Here is a 19,101-nt window from a genome sequence, read left to right on the forward strand (position 1 = left end):
GAGCATTTCTACCTAAGTCCTGTGCTCCCAGTGCAACACTGCGACAGACCACACAGACACATAAAGACACAGCTTCTTGTCATTCTGCTAGTCTTCACACGTGACATTTGCAGCAGCTGTTACTCTACATTCAGCTCACTTTATGTGCATGTGTCTGTGCATGAGTGTGTAAGTGTATGAGTATGTATGTGTACATGTTGATGCCATATGTCTCTTTCCCCCAGATACAGCTTCATATCAGCCAAAAGACTAAACTCACCCTCTGTCCATAGCAGTCAGCACACACAGCAAATACACAAGCACTCAGTAACAGAGGAAAACAAGATACCTACTAGTGAGGAATATGTTATCAAAAAAAAAGAAAAGAAAAAAAATTGTAGAAAGGTTTTTATGCATGCATGTGTGATCCCGTGTGGTTTTTCTAGTTCTGGACCGTGACACTTTATCCGTCCTCTATTAGAATCCCTGAATCCAAACTTGTGGTATTCAATCATTTTGATTAAAAGCCGCGGTCTCTAACAGAAGTGTTGGGAGTGGAGCTGCACGGCGGCCTGCCACGTTTGAGAATTCATATATTTTCATAAACTTTTAACAATGTCAATGAGACACGTCTTCAATCTTTGGCCGCGCGACGGCAGGGCATTCAATCTTTCTTTAGCTTTTCGACAGAAAATTTGAATACGAGTGCAGTGTTATTAATGTGACAGTTCATATGGGGGGCTTCATGGGGGGATTTGTGAGGGTTTTTTTATTAGTTTTGGAGACACTTGAAGCAGGAAGAGAAGGAAGGGGAAGAAACACGCTCTGTTAGGTCAAATAGAGCTGGAGGGGCCTTCTCTGCATTTCCAGCTAGCAGTGATGTTAACATTTTAATTTTGCACGCCCAATTAACAGAACTAACTAACCAGGGACATTAATTTCTGCTGCAGCTTCTATATTAGAGAACCAAATACAATTTTTGTCCTGTTGTGACTCTGTTATTTATTTATCATTTTGTTTGGTCCACCCCCAGCCAGTCCCCATTCTCCTTTTTTATTGAATTGTACTTGAATCAACATTGTTCAAAACCTGATTTATTCACAGACATATACCTATCTCCACTCATGGTTAAGGAATTTAGCAGTAAATTGTACAATCAAGAAAACTGATTTTTCCACCTCAGCCTGTTAATCTAATTTCAATCCTGTTATTAAATAATCAAAATAAGTTGGATTTTATTTTTCCTTTTCAATTAATTCAGAGTTTGAGATTTAGTTGAAAGTGACCCTCGTGAGTGATTAAAGCAGGATGACTTTGAGTGTATCACATTTGGATTGATAGGAGGTTAAATTTAGCCCGATGCTGTACAGTGTATCTGATTGCCCTTGATGCCTTAAAGAGCAAACCATGGCTAATATGAAATGGTTTGTCAATGCCAGATCAATGTGTACATCTTAATAGAACACATGCTGGCTGCCTAATCCATAATAGTTGGTAGGGTAGAGCACTGCAGCACTGTATTCAGTGTCTGTTGTCTTTGACACATCTTTGGTGTCATGGGTGGTGCCATAGAGGCGCCTGAGAAACAGGCCACTTCCCATTCTTATAGCTTTTATGATCATTCTCTGGTTACGCGCCACAATAACATGGAGCATTTTATCAGCATTAACTTTATTGGTATAGATATCCATCTGTCGATATGCAAACTCTTGTCTATTGACCATGCTCACATTTAGGGAATGTCCATGTGTTTGTTTTGTTACATCTGAGTTGGTGAGTGTGCACCACTGTGTGTTCACATAGGTAATTGTATCTATTTTACTCTATTATGATTTCTAAAACTTGATACAAATCGACGTTGCCGTCTGATGCTTTTATGTAAGCTGAAATGCACTGAACCCCAACCCTTACTGAAAGATTTTTTACAGTCACATCGTAAGTTAGAGCAAGACTCATTAAGCAACCATCCTCGGTAGGTATCAACATAAATATTTGTATTATTTCTGCATAATATAATATAATGCTACACATGTTTGTTTTAGTGCTAAAGGATTACTTTATATATATCAACTTTGTATGGTATACAGATATAATTTCAAACAAGTTGCAGATATGAAAATGAAAGTAAAACACATTTCACTCGTCCATGTTGTAATACTTTGCCAATGTTCTCATTACCTTTCTAAGCATTTTTAGGACCTTTTTACAGAAAAATAATATAAGTTAAGTGAGCAGAAGAATTGTTTGACAGCCCTAGTGGAAAAACAGAGAAATTGCTTTATTGGTAAATGGACTGGTACTTAAATAGTGCACAATTTAAGCACTCAAAGCATTTATTACTACAAGTGTCATTCACCTAAAATCATACACAGTCACATTCATATAGTGCTTTCATCTATATGACGGATGTATTGGGGGCAGCTCAGTCCAGTATGTTGCTCAAGGATACTTCAACACAAGGATTGTAGGAACTAGAAATGCATTAATCAAATTATGATCATTAATGTGAGCATTATTTAATGTAGTGAAAAGATTGATATGGTTATTAGCAAATGGTTTCAGGTTTTTCTACTTATATTGAAAGTTGGCACAACAATGAAAGAGTCCAAACTCAAACAGGAAATAAATTGTATGTCTATATAAAAGTTCTCCACATGTGTATTTTAGTTAAGTCTAAACAGACGGATCATTAAGTAGAACAGACAAAGATATATACATACCATGTCAGCTGTGCTGCCATTCAACCAGAAATTACCCAGATTTGACTTTGTTTCGTTTTTCAGAACTCTGTAAAGCTACAGATTTAAACAACAGCTAATTTTCAAGGAACTGGAAAAGCGAAGACACTATTTGTTATGCACTGTGTTTCATTTACTTTTTGAAGCCTGTCAGAGAATTAACAAATTTTTAAGACCGTTATGAGGTAATTGGTACAAAGTAGTCAGTAGAATAAACTGAGAACTCACTGTCTAAGTGCTAGAAACTGACAGGTTGCAGACAGTTAGCAAGTTGACTTGATTGAACTTTTTTTCGTGTGAAAAACTTTTTTGCTGTTGTTTTTTTAATAGAAGGTATGTACAGTCAAATGAGCAGAAGCACAGTACAAGAACAGACAAATAATAACATACAAATGCACATGAACTATTATAATCAACAAGCGGCATCTTGTTAGTTGGCTAGTATGCCTTAATCTTACCAGCTATAATAGTTCACCAAGTAGCCCAAGCATCCCCAAGCTTCAAATGCCAAATATTTCACAAATACATGCAGATAAATTTCGCTGTGCCACCTTCTGTTGTGACCTTCTCAGAACACCCACAGTTTTCTGGGAAGAATATGTTAGGTGCCACATAGTTTCTCCAGAGGATTTGGTATCAGAACAGAAATCTCCTGAAGCAAAACTGTCACATAGCCAGAAACACATATGTTTGTTTGTAGTTTGGATAAACCTTTAGGTAAACCTGACTCTCACTAGTCCACCCTGTAAGTAAACAAGCAAACTACAACATTGCAGTTATTCATAAAGATACCTTTATTTTAGCCACAAGAGCAAGATCACTCTAACTTAGTTCTCTGACTTGTACAAATGTTTTTACTACGTTTTGTTTTCTTTAGTTTTGTCTTTGCATTGTCTCTTGTGCACGTTCTTATGTTCCAGTTTGTTGCACACTGACTTGCACACAGTCGTGTACATATATATTTATTTTGACTTTCGGACCCTCCCTTGCTGTGAGCTGAGTTTCTCCCAGTCTCCGCTGTGTATCACTAGTCTGTTGTCAGGAGAATGGATGGAGTCCGTCCCCCCCAGTGAAAACCTGGCCAGACACCAAGTGCTAACCCAGTGGATAACAGATAGACACAGACACCCCACATCCCTTTTGGGGATTTGAAAGGCGGGTTTGCAGCCTGCGTGTGTGTGTGTGTGTTCCGAGAGCAATCCCGTGGTCGTTTGTAACCCTGGCACTCTCATAGCACCTGCTGCCCAACTCAGGCAGCCTAGTAATGATGCAGACTGATGATGTTAATAAGAAGAGGTGCCCCCCTTGGCTACACAGCTCAGGTAGGACACACGTGCCCATACATGCAAAAGCATGCTTGTGTGAGCACAAATTGCAAAAAGTAAAGGCACATTTAAAAACATTTTACAGTGTTCTGCAGTCGTATGGTTCTTTCGTGCACATGTACAGCGCATCATATCTACGATTCTTCGGAAAGCCTGTGTTTTGTGTGCTCAGGGTGGGAAGCAGCTGAGCTGTGAAACACTATCTGTACAGAGATAAAGAAATAATAATGGGAATAAAAATGTGTTTGTGCTCGCGTTAAAAATCTTTCCGCTGGGAGGAAGAAATGGGAATTATCACATACAGGGCTGTCTTCATGCATGTAGCATTACTCTGTCTCTTTTTATTTAAGAGATAAACATCAGTAATTGGTGGCTGATGTAGGGTTTCCAGGCTGCATTCACTACAGGTGTGTGTATATGTACATAAATATATATATAAATATATCAGCTGTGTACGTGCTTTGGTTTCACTGGATTGGAATGTTTGTTTGTGGTCTTGAGAGCTTAATCTCTTCTCTCAATCTTGGTGGCACTGTGTAGTAAAAGCTGACCAAAGCTTGCCTAGAACTAGAAGTAGTTACTTTATATGTCTGCCTCTGTGGTGTCTTCATGTTTTTTATTCTGCCTCACAAATTCGGAAGAATTGATAGAGTAGCTGTGTTTATTCCGGCAATGTCAGTACAGCGCATACACACTTTCACTCTCTCCCTTTCTCCTTCTCCTCTTCTCTCTCTCTCTCTCTCTCGTTCCCTCTTACGAGGTAAACATATTTTGCAGAAAAGCTGACGGAGAGCTTGTTTTAACAACCTCAAGGTCAGCAAGTCAAAGCTTGCAGTCGTCACACCAGCCTGACTGTGTGTCTGCAGCCTCTGTGAGTGTGTGTGTGTGTGTTTGTTAGAACAGTGTGGCATCTCCATGGCAGATTTATACCTCACTGTGCACCTTCAATAATTCAATAACAGTGCCTGTGTCTCCTCCCCAGTTTTCAGTGTCATTATAGAACAGGGCTAAATGCCACCGTGCCTAGTCCGTCTCTCGGTGTCTCTTTACTGCAGAGCACACTGTGTGCCCACACACACACACACACACACAAAGTACACACATTCTGGTGTGGTCCTCTGCTGCCCCACTTTTGGTCGTGCTCCCACAGCTTAGCAGGCTGTCCCCTGTTGTAGATGTTGCTAAAAGCCTGCTGTAGTTGTCGTGTTAGTAAACCTGCTATTTTACAGCTGCAACATTTTGATCAGAATCATCTCGTCTGAACTCTGCAGAGGCCGCGATTCGCATTCAGCCACATTGAGCGTCAAAATCAGTCGGTTCCGCTCTTCCCTCACCTCTTTTATGGCCTGTCGATGCCTCCTCCCTGCGGTCTGAGGCTGTTTTAACCCTCCTGACCTGTCTCTAGCGCTGCTTAGCTGTATTCTGGACATCCGTGACTCCTCTGGTATTACGGAGCTCCTTCAATCTCTCTCATCGATCCTGCTCCCCCTCTGTTGCTATGTGCTTCAACCTCTCTCTGACCCATCTTCTACTGCCTCATAGTCCTATCTAGTAATGCGCTCCATGCGATGCCCTCCCCGTGCGTGTGTCTACGCGTGTGTACGTGCACGCATGGGTGTGTTCACCACTGACCTGAGTGATGAGTGGTGACCCTCTGGCTGGCGCCTGGCGTCCTCCTCACTCCTATTGATTAGATCTGAGGTTTCATACAGTAGCCGCCTCACGTGACACTGTCATTTACTGTCTCTCCACTGTCTCCAACCTGTCTTGCACGCACTCACACACACACTCTCACACACATACATTCATTCATTCACTTTTAGTGTCGAGCTAGCTCTCATCTGCCTAATGAATGCTAAAGGGGTTAGAGGGCTAGATTCCATATTGTATGTATGAACATACACAGGCATCCAGGAAAATGAGTTTAATTAAGAGACAACAGATGCGGCATGCTAACTGCCTGTATCGTTTAGCTTATAGCTACAGAATGAGTCAGCAGCAGAGTGAAGTGTGAGTGAGGGATCAGAGAGAAAGCGAGGATACAGCTGTCGATGTTAATGTACATCTTAAGATTTGATTTGACTTGATGGAGTGCGATTTACGAGTCCTTCATTTCTCAACGTGCCAGGTTGTTTCAAACCCTCGCAGACTTTGGTAAACAGCATTCTGAGAAAAACTAGACCTCTGTGTGTGTTTGTGGATGTGCGCGCGTGTGTGTTTATGTGTGTGCATGTGCCTCTTCCACTCAGTCTTTGCCACAGTAATGCTCAGGTTAAGTGTAGTTGCAGGCTATTATACATCATTAGGGTAAGTAAGGCTCAGGCAGCGCGGCAAGAGAAATGGACTCTTTCAGATGCTTCATCCCTCACCAGCCATGGCTGAAATAGGACCTGACGTCACGATATGCACACACATGTACACACTCGCTTGTATACAGGCACAAGCTGCTACACGTTGAAAGCAGCTAGCCACTTATTCAGTCAGTCAGTCACAAATCACCCTGTCGATCAGGCAGTTTATAGAGGCTAAAGCCTCTGATTGCTGGTAGGCAGTCAGTCCTGCCTGCCACTCGCCTGCCACTGCGGAAATTAAAGCATTCCTAATGGATAGATGTAGGTGTTTTATTATGTTTTCACATTTTATGATACATGTTAACACCAGCCACGCTGGGCTCAGAGTTTGGTAATTTCTTCTAACTGCATCAATTAGAGTCGGGCGAATAGATGGGCTAGATATAGGCCTTTTAATAAAATTAGAGATAAGACATCCAATATGATAGATAGGATACAATTTATTTCTGTTTTATTGTAACACTGATTAATAATGAATTTATTCTTATGAGATACTTTTGTCATCATTACATTGTATCTTGCTTAAGAGTTAATCCCAGCTGTTCCTTTAAATATTAAATTGTCATATTCAAATGGCGTGCAAACTTAACTGCTACTTTATTTGCCTTTTTTTTTTAAAAAATACACATAATAATTTAAAAGACCCTGGCAATCATACCCTGGCAAAGATACATGATGTATACTTCACGAAGCTCAAACTAGTTTTATACAAATGTTTACTTTTAGGCCTCAGTAGCATGGTAAGAGTGCTATGTCCTTCATTATTACTCCTTGTTGCATTTCCTATGCAGAGGTACAGCGTTGTCCTCTGCCCGGTGAACGCACCTCCAGCTGGGTTTAGAGGCAGAGGCCGGCCGGTTGGCAGAGCGACAGGAACTCGGAGGTGATAGATGAAGGAGGGCAGGAAAAAGACTAATTGTTCTCATTACCGTACAAATAAAAATCAATACTTCTCAAAGCAAAGGGGAGGTGGCTGTGGTCTTGAAGGGCACTGTAGTTATTGCATAGGAGTGGATTTTGTTGGAATTACAAGCGGTGGCGAAGGAGCTGTGGAACCGATCACATTTGAATGCTAATTCCGATAAAGGACAGTTAGATTAATAGATGTGGCGATTCCAGCGCTGGTCCTTCTTCGCATAAAAGCAGTGGGGGTGTTTGAAGTTGAAGTTTTAAATGCAATTAAATGAGAAAACACACGGTAAAAAAAAAAAAAGAGGGGGGGGGGGTGATATTTCCCCAATTTTTCCAAATTAAAGCAGGAAATTTCATTACCAGAGGAGCATATTTTACACAGGCAATTACAAGGTTAATACATCTTCAACATCCCCCCTTAAAGTCCTCATATATTTGCTTTGGGATTTTGTTCTTGCATTTTAGTTTAATTGGCTATGCAGAAGGTGTAGTACACAAAAAAGCACAACACAGTTACGCACACACACAAGTAATCAAATGCATAAGGTTTGTATGCATTAATTCCCTAAAGAGATATAGTTAACCTTATCAAGACCACTACACATATAACTCTAACCAACTTTAACCTGAGTCAGTCCTCAGAAGTATAGCTGAAACAAGCTACATCCACATCCACACACACACACATACACATACACAGACTGGTTCTGCATAGAGTTGCAGTAGCATGCTGGCAACAGAATGTGTACATTGCTCAAACAAAGTAGCTCTGGTCTGGTTCTCTCTGACACCAATGACAGCATGGTGTGCATGTATTTCTGTATGTTTGTGCATACATATATACTGTTTATGCACCTTTATGTGAATATAGAAAGTAATTCATTTTGTCTTGCTGTTCACATACAAAGTATTTGGAGTTGGTCTACAGAGCTTATATACACCATTTTTAATGTGTCTCTTTAATGCATCATTTTGTAAACTCACTAAATATTTTGCTAAATGCTTAAAGTTCTCAGAGAAAGTTCTTAACACGTGCCTCCAGTCCGCAATTATTTCCAGTGAGAAATAATTGTTGTAAAGTTTAAAATACTAAACTGGTTTATGCTGTAACGTGTCAATACCAGGCTTTTTCCCTGTCAGGTTGTTTTCCTCTGATTTAGCCTGTCTTACTTCCATAGAGACAGCACAGTGTATGATAGAAATTCAACAGTGAAGCAAATTGGCAGAGCCACAGAGGGCGGATCGACAGCGAGAAGACAAGCTGGGAAGGAGGCGGAGAGCAGAGGAGGCAGTGTGAAAGATAGAGAGCGAACGAGATGGAGATGATGATGGAGGGAGAGAGAGGCTGTGGTGGTTTATATAACATCTCCAGGATGGTCTTTGGCATGCGTCAGGGGGGCTGAGCCATCAATCACTCCATCTGTGTAAAATCACGAGCTGACTCCAATATTGCTAAATATTTATACTGTCACATACACACAGGCGTGTAGATGAAAAGAGCCATTCATTAGGGCCTTCTCAGGCCTGTCAGCCTGGAGATGGAGATTAGAGAAGCAACCTCCCACTGCGCCTGCCTCTCCTCTCACCGAGCTCCTCAGCCCTATATATAGAGCCATCAGGACGATAAATATCTCCAGCCTGCCTCTGTTAGGTAAATACCCAGTAAATATGGCAGGGAGGATCGGAAACTAAGCTAAACAGACCTGTGTGCCTGAGAGTGTGTGTTGTGGTCGCGTATGAGTCACTGAATAGGGAACAATAAGAGCTTGTCATACTATATTTTGTGTGGATATACTGTGTGGATGGCCAGGCTTTGAATTAGCTGGCATCAGTGATGTTCTAGTAAATAAGAAGGTGGCTAAACTGTTACTTCAACCAAAGATGACATGCCACTGGACTGTTTGTATAAAGTGAAAATCAGCTCTGTGTTCAGCAAAGCATTACTGTATGAATTTCCTCCTCATTTAAATCTGTCATCGTGATACACCTTGGTCTGTGACTTGCCAGGATCCAGTGTTTTTTGGTACTTTGCCAAGCTTGACCTTCTCTTATTATACTTCATGAAATGGCAATACAATTCTAATGTGCTGTATTTCCATCATTGCTTATTTGCAGCACACGTTGTGTTGTTGCTCCTTTGCGTGCTTTTGGTGTCACAATAGCTGATTTCCAGTATCTACAGTATATTTTGTTTGATACTAATTTCCTTCATTACTGTGAAGTTGGTTGATGGTGGTAATTGTGCCATTAAATCAGATGTTGCACATGAACACACTGTAATAAGAAACCACCACCAAACCCTTACAAATGAGAAGCTGCTACATTGTTTAGCAGCGTTGTCTGAAATTGATTACTATCTTTGTACAGATGTTACTATGTCATATTCTGTCATTTAGACCAGCGGTTTCCAACCTTTTTTGTGCCACGGACCGGTTTATGCCCAACAATATTTTCACGGACCGGCCTTTAAGGTGTCGCGGATAAATACAACAAAATAAAGCTAGTACTGGTACCGAAAAAAAGAAGATTTATTCATAACACACGTGAAAAGACCCAGGAAAACCGAGTTAATGATAAAAAACGATAACAAAATAACGCTGAAAACCGATAAAAACCCTGGAAACCATACATTTCACACCTGAGCCTCAACTCTCGCGGCCCGGTACCAAACGACTCATGGACTGGTACGGGTCCGAGGCCTGGGGATTGGGGACCGCTGATTTAGACAGTTAACCAGCCAATCCTTTCAGCTATCATAAATATGAATAATACCACCTTGGACATATTTGATTATTTCACACACTCTTAGTTTAAGTGCTCTGCAGTTTGGTAAAGAAAATATTTGTGAGCTGCAACTCTAATTGCATTTTTAAACTAGAGCTTCTGGACAAAGACAATAATTCCTGAATGACTGATGGCAGTTGTCAAGCTTGAAGATTTAGGCTTCACTTTGTTTCCCTTTCTGGGCCTCTGTACTAAGATTTTCTAAAGCATTCTGCTTCTGTCTCTTTGTTTATTCCCTTTCTCCCTCAATCCAGTCGAGACCACTTTGACTTCATTTCTCCACCCAGTTTATTTTAGAAATTTTGAAGCAAGCCATTATGTTGCGATTATTCACTTCATCCGCCTTGACGGACCTCAGATCACTGCGCAGTTCAGGCCTTGGCAACAAAAAGACATCAGCAACATCATCTTCACACTGTAATTACCAGAATGGGGGGAAAATTTCATTTTGATTAGTGAAAAAGCTTTTATTCTCAAACTCACATCCATAATTAATCATTAAATCATAGGAGAGTGAGTGAGAGGGATAGATAGGGGGACATAGTGAAAGGACTGCAGAGGGATGGATGGAGGATGGGAGGGAGGGAGGTAGCAAAAGAGAAAGGGAAAGGCATGCAATTATCTGCAGAAGTTCGACATCCCCAGTAAATCCACAGAGCCGTCTGACATTGCTAATTAAAGAAGCAATCAAAGGTCCACCTCCAGAGCTTTTGAGAGAAAGGCGAGAGAGAGTTAGAAGAAGGAAACAGGACAGAGGAATAGAAGGAAGTTCTAATGGGGAAGAGCGAGAGGAGGGAAGGAGGGGGAATATGGGAAAGAAAAAGTGTTATGATCTTTGTTATTGTTTCATATGTCAACCGCCCCTCTTGGATTCTTGGATTGGGCTCTTTACGCGCCTCCTCGCTCTATTCTGTTTCATTCTTTGCTACTCGCATCTGGCCATCACACTGTGATCATTTCTGACCTTCATCTGCAGAGTGCAAATAGCTGTGATTTACAGCATCAGGGAAATAACCGGCACTCCAACGAAAAGTAATACATTAGTCATATCTGGTTACTCATTTTTAAAGTTGAAATGATGTATCTTCTGATGCTTTTCTAGGCCACATAATCAGTGATGTAACCTGCAGTCATCAGGTGTTTCAGGCCTTTCAGCACCAGACGCCCTCTCACTGACAACCCTGTTGAGGTTGATCAGGCCTCACTTTGTGCGGCTGTATCAACCTCCCACACGTTTGCTTTTCTTTTTCTTTTTTTCATCTGCAGCCAACCAGATGAATCCTCAGCAGCCTGTGTTTTGTGGTACATGATGCTCATGTTGTGATGTAAGGCATACCATTGATCTTGTGGAGGGACTTTCCTGTGAGCCAGTGCATCCTGCATCAACTGTATTGGCTAATGAAACCTTCATATTTGCACTTTTTTTTCTTGAAACATCTAATGATAGCTGCTTGCCCAGGTCACCTATTAACTGACAGCACTGTCATTTATTACTTATTTATTCTTCTGTAAGGCCATTTTTTTCCTTCTGTTTTGGTTCATTAAGTTTTTAAATGTTTAACAGTTTTCGCCTAATTTCTAAAAGCAGTTGTCCGAACGTGACTTTTCCTGTCTTGTGAAAAATGTGCAAACAAAGCACTGTTACCATAGTTTCTTGCAAATTCTTTCCAAAATTAAAATAGCACATAAAAGAGCATAATTAGCACTTGCTTTTAAATCTTTGTGGCTCAAATAAAAATCTAGCCTGTTTCGAAATAATGTATTTAATGACACCTACTTTGTAACTGAAAATAAACACTTATTTACCAGACTTTAACTAACTCATTAACTACATGACACCAACAGCTCTTTGAATGGTGAAATAGAAAGATAAAGCTGTGTCTTCTTTTTTTTTCTTGCTTTTACTCTTTCACTTTTCACCTCTCTGTTTCTCTCCCTCCTCTCCCTTCGGGGGCACATGGGGGACATGAAGTAGATGGAGTTAGTGTGGAGCAGATTAGACTCACACTGGGTCATCCTCTGTCAGCAGAAAAAGAGCTGAGAGCAGGACACCAACCTGTGTTTCTTCTGACCACATAGTCTGTTTGTGTGTGTGTGTGTGTGTGTGTGTGTGTGTGTGTGTGTGCGCATTTGTATTTCTCACCTCTTGAACCCTTTCAACCTCAGCTGTTCGACTAGTATATTTTATTGTTCAGTGCTTTAGATGTTATTACAGTTAAAATAATTTTGGTTATTTATTTTACACTTTCATGTCAGACATGAAAGTGTAAAATGTTCCTTGTGTTCCTTGTGTGCATTTGGAGTTTGTGCAACCGCCATATAGCATTGCTAACCAAGAAAGCTAATGGGAGCTAACTTGGTTAGCAAGCTCCATCAATAAACAGGGTGAAACTGACCCAGTTTACTGTTTGGTGCTGAGTAACAGGTTAATGAAATATACAAGTTTCACTTACCAGAAGTGAAGCACAGACTGTGAGGCTGTATTTGACAGCAGACCACATTATTTGTCAGTTAGTGTAATTAAAAATGCTTCAAAAGGCACTGATGCTTTAACACCGCGATGTGGCCCAGTTCAGTCTGTTAGCAGAGGGGAGACCTGGCAGACAGCTGCTTCTACAGCTACTCGTATCGTGACAGCTGTCAATCAAAGCATCCCTGCCCCTAAAGCTGCTTCCACACTGGAAAGTGATCTACAGCAGCGTAGCAACCAAACACCAGGTGGCTGACATTCAGTGACTTCAAACGGTGGGAGAAAACCGCCAGTGATGCAAAATGGGCGGGACCTAAGAGAAACTTTTCTCTTCTAAGCGAGTGACTACCAATGAGAGTGTAGGATACCATGACTGACATATAATGTTTTAGTAAATTAAATTAGAGGGTTACCTAGACAACCAACACCTGAAATGTCCTCAAGTGGCCATATGTCAGCTTCAGAGAGCTGTGCGACAAACAAATCACATCCAGTGTGGAGCTTAAGTCTTAACAAAATCCAAAACAGCTTGGAATAAAAAACTTTAAAAAACACTTCACATAGAGTTGTTATGCAGGGGGGGGGACAAGAGAAAATGAAGCAACCGGCTTCATTTTTCAGCCCTGGGGGTTGCTACTTGGGTGGCAAAGTGGTGCCATGTTGCCTCACAGCAAGAAAGTTCTGGGTTCAAATCTGCTGCTTTGTCCATTTTTTTAAGGTTGCTTGTCTTTCTGTGTTACATGTCGAGGGTGTACCCTGCCTTTCAGTCTGTCAGCTGGGATATTCAGCCCCCCACGACCCCAGTTGAAGAAGCAATTAAGAAAATGCTGGAAAATTGTGGGTGGCTTCTTGAATTTCTTAAGAGAAAATAAGACAACACTATGATGCTTTTCATTGAAACTATAATCAGTTAAAACATATTATGCTACTCTTAAGCTTTTCTACAGTGGATTCCAAGCCTTCCAAGTCCTTGATTATATGTGGCTGACATTTAGTATATGTTCTGAAAATACAACTAATTTGAATGTTTGTTCTGTTGCGTGTGTGGGAAGAAGTGTAAAACATTAGCAAACATCCACATTTTTGTTGTTTTAGTTTTGAGGTGTTTTTTTTGTCTTCAAGCCATTGTTTGAAATTGCAAGCTCACAAAAATCTGTAGTTATGATTTTCAGATTTTTGATGTTTGTTGATTGATTGATCTGCTTACCTTCCATAGTCCACAGGACAAAACGGGCAGACAGGGGAAAATTGTGGTTATTTACAGCTCTCCTGCCAGAGCTAAGCTCTTCTCTCAGTCTGGGAACATTTAAAACAATGAAAGTAAAAGCAGCCTGTAATCTATAAAAAAACATTTAACCTTTCACAGGAAGAAGGGAACACAATAGAGAGCACATAAAACAAAACTTTAGTGGGCTGGAGAAAATACAATAGTAAATACCAATGTAGTCATTCATTTCTGACACGATTAATTATGAAAAAGCATTAAACGTTTTCTTTAAGGTCCACCTAGTCACTGATGGATTCACATTGGCCCTCAAAGTCAGTGTATTGGTGTTACAGCCCAGAAGGTCCCCTGTCAGTCTGTGGCCTCATTCTCTTGTGTTTATTCGTCCTTGGAGTGAGTTCAGTGTGCCTCCATCTCTCTCTCTCTCTGCCCTGTCCACCCAGTGTCAATCTGGATGCTGTATAATTGGTTGTTTTTTGGTCTGCCGGCCTGTCCCTCCTTGGCATTGATTCATAGCATTTGTAAAGGTGACAGTAGCGGCTGTCCCTATCAGACAAAGTAGAGTCATCGCTAGCTGGACCTCGGCTGACCTGCTAGTTTGTTCGCACACACTCAGGCACGCAAACACACACCTGCCCATATGTAGAGATGCATAGGAAACACGTGTGTGAATAAAGTCATTCAGAAAGTATAAAACTTAAGAAAAAAGTAGCATATGTGTGTTTTTTTAAATTAAGATTAAATATATTGAAATGCATTTTAAAAAATGTAAACAAGGAAAATGCACGTGCATACAATGGCATGAAATATGTTTTACAAAAAAATGATATAACCACCATGCCATGTCTACTATATTATTGTGTGAAATATATCTATATTTAAAGGATTTATGGATTCTTGAGTTAAAGCCAAACATCTTTTGTGCATGGACTGTATATAAAGGATGGACATATCTTCTTTAAAGCTGCATTGTCTCTAATGACCAGCAGGGGTCGACTCCTCTGGTTGTAAAATGAAATCAGAATATGAAGACGTCTAAGGGAAAATGAGCCTACTGCATACTTTATATATATTACCAAAGTAAATATTATTATTAAAAAACATGATGTTAATGCTGTGATTGTGATTTCCAGCAAAAAAATAAAAATAAAAGGAAGTTAACGTAGATGTGCCTTAGGACGGGCCTGCTTGTAACTGTCATAATGCTACTGTATGAGCGTGCGGTGTCTCAGTTTCAAATGCAAGCTTTAAGATTAGGGTTTTAAGGACCAGTAAGTGATTCATAGTGGGTGAGTTCGTTATATAGTGCCACGGTTTAATGAAGTCACATTTCGGTGACCTTTAACCATTAAAATTTAATCCCTTCATCTTTGAGTGTTTTGGCCAAATTCAAAGAGTTTCCAACAGGGAGTTGAAGAGTCATAGTACTTAAGAATAGAGGGGATGAATGTATGTAGGGATAATACAGAAATGTTGCCATCATGTAGCCAAAATAAATAGAGTACGCACAAATATACATTTATATGCATTAAAATAGTCACATGTGCACAGACATCCATGCAGACACACTCTGAACATCATCATATGCAGGCCATCCTCGGTGACCTGGATCCACCCAGAAGTGATGCTTTATCTACTTAACAGTGTCACCTTCAAAGGCTTCTGACACAAACGGACACACATACACACTCACAAACCACCTCATCTGTAAAAATCCCTCCACAAATAACAGCCACATGTGTGTCAGGTTTAGGGGTCTCCATCATTTTAAGGCACTGGCTTCATATCTATAATTGAAGGTAATCAGCTGGTAAAAGGATTGTAAAGGGTTTTGTGCAAAATTCCAAAAATAAGCTGCCTTTTTCATGGTCCTGTTATTGACCTTGTAATTGATTTGGTGAGCCTTTTTTTCCCTTTCTTGTGTTATAGTTTGAAACCGTATAATTGACTTTGCTCGCTGTGGTGTCTATTCACGTTGATTTCTTTGTCTTCTGTACTGTCAGCAACCACCTAGGACTTGCTCTGGGTTACTTCCAGGTTAAAGTGAGGGGTGCAAATTTGAGTTAAGGATTCTGACTACTGCGACGTCCTGATGAATATAACAAGACTCACACTGTGCTCTCCCCTGATTACATGTGTATGTGCGAGTAAGCTTATATTCACAGCACCCTGACCTGTGTTACCATGAGTGTAATTGATTGTGTGTGTGCTGGTGTCTCGGTGTTAAGGTTAATTTCTCTAACTGCTGGTAAGTGATGTCTGACCGTTCCCTTGGCGGCCTCTCCGAGCTAAAGTAATGCCACTTAGAGCCCCTGGGCCCCCACCGCTGGCCAGCACATTGATCCGCTGATCAATAATCACATCTGTACCACACACCGTGTGTGTGAGGCTTCTGCACTGATGCTTACACACAGAATAGTGTCTAGAACAAAGTGTCACTGAATGGTTATCAAACTGAGGTCTGAGGGTCACCAAATGGTCATTGAAGTGGTTCCAGAGGAGCCCCCAAGCAGAATAAGGTTATGTTTAATTCCAGTAGCGTTTCATTTCATATAAAGTTATCATGTTCTGAGACCAGAGTCCTTTGCAGCACTTTTCTCCCCATACAGTGCACACAGTTGTGTCCTCCTTGGATTATTTTCTGATCATGCTCCAACAGTTAATCAAACAGTGAACAATAGCAGGCATTAAAATAACTTCCTGTAAATTGTGCTATTGCTTCTTAGCAGCAGACATCAAATTTTATCAGGTAGTTTTTGGGAGCATGAGTCTATTGTAGCAGTGCAGCCAGGTCTGATCCCAAAAAGTAGTTGTGCCGGCAATCCCGTGTGCTCTCTGGTATTAATTGGAAAGAAAACTAGAAAATTGGCCTTTGATTTAATACTGATCATATTTTTCATACATGTATCATGCTTTTCTCTGCGCTCTTCTCGCTGATTCTTCCATATTTCTGTTTGCTTTGCAAATTCATATATAAACTAGTCATCTGATAGTTCAGTAAAAGCACCATCACCCCTGTTATCTGATATAAGAAGTAAAGTGCTTCCTCAAATACAGTGTTATATCCCCTGTACAAATTCATTATCAGCATTAAAAGCATACCTCAAGGTTTTTTTGTTTCTTTCGTTTTGGAAATGAGAGCAACATCATCACCTGTCTGTGCATCCTTTTCCTCCTCCCGTTCTTTTATTCTTCTCAGGGAGCCTCCATCTTGTTTCAGATCACAGCCAATAAAGCAGCCTGCACCTCTCTCTCTTTCTCTCATCCTCTCTCCTTCTTCCTGTTAAAGGAGTCAGTCAGTCAGAACACTCAAAACACATATTAAACAGGCATCAGCCTCTCGCCGGGGCCAAATCACGCTGTTCAAATGTTGTTCTTCCACCGGGAGCGCAGGACAACTGAAGAGATGGGATCTGCAACATTAACTTGATTCACGGCTGCGGCGACTGAGTGACACTCCATAAACCTCAGCGGGCCGCCGCTGGGCCCCGCCGACAGCACCCCATGGCTAATGTGACACACACTAGCAACGCGTAGCCTCGCCACCCCCACAGCACAACACCAACACATTTTTGCAGCACAGAGAGCACACGCAGAGACAAATAGGAATAGGAGCACATGTGGTAGAGACACACATCGGTAAAGCCTGACCTTAACCCACAATGCTGACATAAACAACACGTGAACTTAGAGATTCACACAAAAACTGGCAGAGACTGAGCTTTAGTCACCCGAGCTTCATTAGTTTCTACACTAATGTGCTTTTTCTCTCCTAAAATCACACACACACTCTTACAAACAGGTTCTATGGTGCAGTGGTAGAAACTGAACAGCCACTGAGTTATTGTCCTCTCCGGCCGACCTCTCAGCTCGAAGCATTTTGGTGTAGGCAGTTAGCACTGGCCCTGTAGCTCTGTGTAAATAGCTAACCTCTGCTGCTCAAAATGCCACCTTCTTCTGGCTGCCTTTGACAGTACTGACTCCTTCCACACACTAACTACAGCGCTTGTCACTTGGGTTACAAATAGCAGGGCCTGAATTGATATTTACTACAGAGACTTGTTGCCTCTGTGCTGCAGTGCCACAATAATCTTTTTCCTTTTTTTTTCGTGTTTTGCCCTTAAACAAATGCATAGTGTTAGCTTTACCTGCATATGCAATGAGATCGATGTATAGGGTAGATTTAGAAAGACACTTCAAACATGAGAGGAGAGACTGAATAAAGAGGGTTAGAATCAGTGAGTTGAACACTCTACTTATGAGTATTTAAGCTGTAATGCACAATGTATACTATATATCCTTCTAAGAGAAGGGTGCTGCTCCCTCTTAACAAAGCTGCAGTCTGATTGCTCTCTTCATTAAAGTTGCCATTCCACGTGGAGAGGAAACATCTTGATTTAAAGAGAATCACCTTGTCCATCTACACTTCAACTGTTACACTACCTCTTCAGTCCTCTATTATGAGTTTATTTTCTTCTTTTATGTGTAGAGTCATTTTTTAATTCATTGTCATGTCATTAGCATTCTGCATAAATCTTACAGCTTACAGCAAAGCTAAGGTTATTAATAATAATAAAGCCTTAATCAAAGCTGTGTTGCCAGAATAGACTATATATAAAAGATCCGCTTAGCCATGGTTTATTGTCTGTTTTAAAGCCTTGATTTTAGTATTTTTGGTTGCCACCAGAGCCAGACGTGACCATATAGTTGACCCTTAAAAAAAGGGTGAAGCACTAAGTTATCCGCTAACGCTAGCAAACCTGTCTATCCAAAAAAGAGACACTTGATAATTAATGCTAAGAAACAAACACTCGTTTACTAGAATTTCACAATTTCTAATTGGAGCTCAGATTTCTCAGATTTGTCGGTGGTGCGCTGAGTGACACAGAAAGCTGTGTTACTTGTTGAACAATTAAAAATACTCAAAAAGGCAGCAAGACTCTAAATACACTTTGGTTTTGTTTAAGCAACTTGTGGCAAGGTCTTACAGAAAGCTAGTAGCTACAGCTGCAGAGACCAGGCTCTAAACAATTTCTTCTATGAAGTTGGGAGTTTTAACAATATCTGGATATATTTTTGGCAACCAAGCAGCAACCTTCAGGACTAAAAACTGAAACCAAAGCATGCTGCAGTTCCTCGACTGGCCACGTAAGCCTTGCTTCAGACAATCCTGAGGCCATTCTCAAGTGGCTTTTTTAGAATGAGTAAATTTCTTTTGCCCTTGAGGTTGCTACTTAGTTGCTAGAAAAGGCCAGACTGTATTAAAAATCTTTAACTTTGCCGCCTCCAAGTAGAATTTTCTGCTCTATCCATCTAA

General features: G+C 40.8%; 1 protein-coding gene across 1 annotated transcript in view; it reads left to right on the forward strand.

Moving 5' to 3' along the window:
- The window catches only part of znf407 (zinc finger protein 407), a 167,195-nt gene that overhangs the window by 134,020 nt on the left and 14,074 nt on the right, over nt 1-19,101 (forward strand). The gene's annotated exons all lie outside the window — the stretch shown is intronic.

Source organism: Neolamprologus multifasciatus, chromosome 11 (genome assembly GCF_963576455.1).
Source record: "Neolamprologus multifasciatus chromosome 11, fNeoMul1.2, whole genome shotgun sequence".
Classification (NCBI taxonomy): domain Eukaryota; kingdom Metazoa; phylum Chordata; class Actinopteri; order Cichliformes; family Cichlidae; genus Neolamprologus; species Neolamprologus multifasciatus.